Source organism: Peromyscus maniculatus, chromosome 15 (assembly GCF_049852395.1).
Source record: "Peromyscus maniculatus bairdii isolate BWxNUB_F1_BW_parent chromosome 15, HU_Pman_BW_mat_3.1, whole genome shotgun sequence".
Taxonomy (NCBI): Eukaryota; Metazoa; Chordata; class Mammalia; order Rodentia; family Cricetidae; genus Peromyscus; species Peromyscus maniculatus.
In genome coordinates this window covers 23,548,583-23,551,046 of record NC_134866.1, presented here as the reverse complement: position 1 = coordinate 23,551,046, position 2,464 = coordinate 23,548,583, and the positions used below count along the sequence as shown (strand labels likewise).

Below are 2,464 nucleotides of genomic sequence, written 5' to 3'. Positions count from 1 at the left end.
GGCAAACTGATTAAGAGCACTTCCTGCTTCACAGAGGAACCAAGTGCAATTCCCAACAGCCTCATTGGGTAATTCCTATCTGTAGTATATAGCATCTGGCATTGACAATCACTCACACAGATGCAGCATGAATTCACACACACATGCACACATGCATGCTCACACAGAAAGATAAACACACACACACAATGTCCACATAATAAAATTAAACTTTTTTAAACGATGTTACATTTTTAAACTATTATTGTCTACATAGTTCTAAAATGTTTCTAAATTTTATAAATCATGAAAATATCAAGACCCTACAATTCAGGGCTGTCTGTATGCCTCATATCTTGGGTAATTCCATATCGTGTATATGAATTAAATCCTTCCAGCTGAAGGATGAAATTCCACTGTCTAGTGAATATGGAATAGGAACATAATGTGTGACTAATAGTTCATTTCATAAGACAGTCAATACCATATGATTTGTATGGTATATGTACATACTATAAAGCAGAACAAGTATTTTAAAACAAATTTAATTTTCATTTAATTGATAATGGGTTATGATGAAATATTTAATATGGAATTGACATGGCAAAATCTTTAATGGGGGAAATTACAAGAGATGCCACATACAAATATTTTTTAAATATCTTCCAATGTGTGAAAATATGTTATTTCTTACTATGGCTTGCTGAGATTGCAGATATCATCCACCAATGGCTCGTCGCTTCCTCCTAGTTGTTTGGCTAACATCTGTGTCTATTAGCAAGCATACATAGTCTGAATTACAGCAAATCAAATAATTGACATTCAATTAGACTGAATTCCTTCCAAGCTGACTTTACCCTGATTGTGCCTTTATAATCTAAATAGCCCATACTAGCAACTCATGTGCCTTTAAATAAATTAATTATATTTACTTTATATTATTTTGTTTCATATAATATGAATTAATGAAAATTGCTATATTAAAGATAAACATTTTTTAAAAATGTACAATGGAGAGTTATCTAAAAGGAGAGAAAGTTAGCACTCCCCTTGAGAATGATGGAAGAGGCCCTTGGGCCTAACAACACATATATGGTTAAGGCATTGCCACCTACTTGGTGACATTTAATCAGTGTTTTTCATCCTTCTGCTGCATACAAGAAACACACCACAACTTCGTAGACAGAAACAACCCAGAGTAAAAGGCTGGGAAAAGGCTTTCCAATCAAATGGACTTAAGAAGCAAGCTGATCTAGCTATCCTAATATCTAAAAAAATAGACTTCAAACTAAAATCAATTAGAAGAAGTCAGGAAGGACATTACACATTTATCACAGGAAAAAATACACCAAGATGAACTTTCAATTCTTAATATTTAAGCCCTAAATAAAAATGTGGGCACCATGTTTGTAAAAGAAATATTACTAAAGCTTAAATTGTACATCAAAAACCCCACACATTAGTAGTATGAGATTTCAACATCGCACACTCACCAATGGCCAGGTCTGCCAGACAGAAACTTAACAGAGAAATAAGGGAACTAACAGACATTTTGACTCAAGTGGACTTAATTTATATCTACAGAACAAAAGAATATACCTTCTTCTCAGCACCCCATGGAATCTTCTCTAAAATTGACTATATGCTCCATCACAATGCAAATCTCAACAGATATAAAAAAATGTAATAACCTCTTTATTCTATCAGACCGCCATGACTTAAAGTTAGATTCAGCAACAACAAAAATTAAAGAAAGCCTACAATCTTATAGAAACTGAATAATGCCCAACTGAATCACCAATGGGTTAGGAAGAAATGAAATAAATTAAGGATTTTCTAGAATTCAATGAAAATAAATGTACAACATACCCAAACTTATGGGACACTACTAAAGCAGTGCTAAGAAGAAAATTCATAGCACTAAATGCCACATAAAGAAGATGGCTAAATTTCACACTAGTGCCTTAACAGCAAACCCAAAGGCTCTTGAACAAAAAGAAGCAAAGTCACCCAGGAGGAATAGATGCCAGGAAATAATGAAATTGAGGACTGAAATCAATAAAATAGAAACAAAGCAAATAATACAACAGATCAATGAAACAAAGAGTTGGTTCTTTGAGAAAATCAACCAGATAGACAAGCCCTTATCCAAATTAACCAAAAGGCAGAGAGAGAGAGAGAGAGAGAGAGAGAGAGAATGAATGCAAATTAACAAAATCAGAAATGAAAAAGGAGATATAACAGATGAGAAAATCCAGAGAATCATCAGGTCATACTTCAAAAACCTGTACGCCACAAAATTTGAAAATCTGAAAGAATTGGACAGTCTTCAGGATAGGTACCACATACCTAAGTTAAATTAAAAAAAAAAAAACAGTCATTAAAGTCTCTCAAATTAAAAAAGCCCAAGGTTTCATCACAGAATTCTACCAGATTTTCAAATAAGAGCTAATACCAATACTCTTCAAATTGTTCCACACAGTAG

General features: G+C 33.3%; 1 non-coding gene across 1 annotated transcript; it reads left to right on the top strand.

Annotated features, from left to right (window-relative positions):
• The first annotated feature begins 994 nt into the window (after positions 1–994).
• LOC121823025 (U6atac minor spliceosomal RNA) lies at positions 995–1,120 on the top strand. Its single transcript, XR_006064319.2, has one exon. It is a non-coding gene; the product is annotated as a U6atac minor spliceosomal RNA (small nuclear RNA).
• Positions 1,121–2,464: the final 1,344 nt, after the last annotated feature.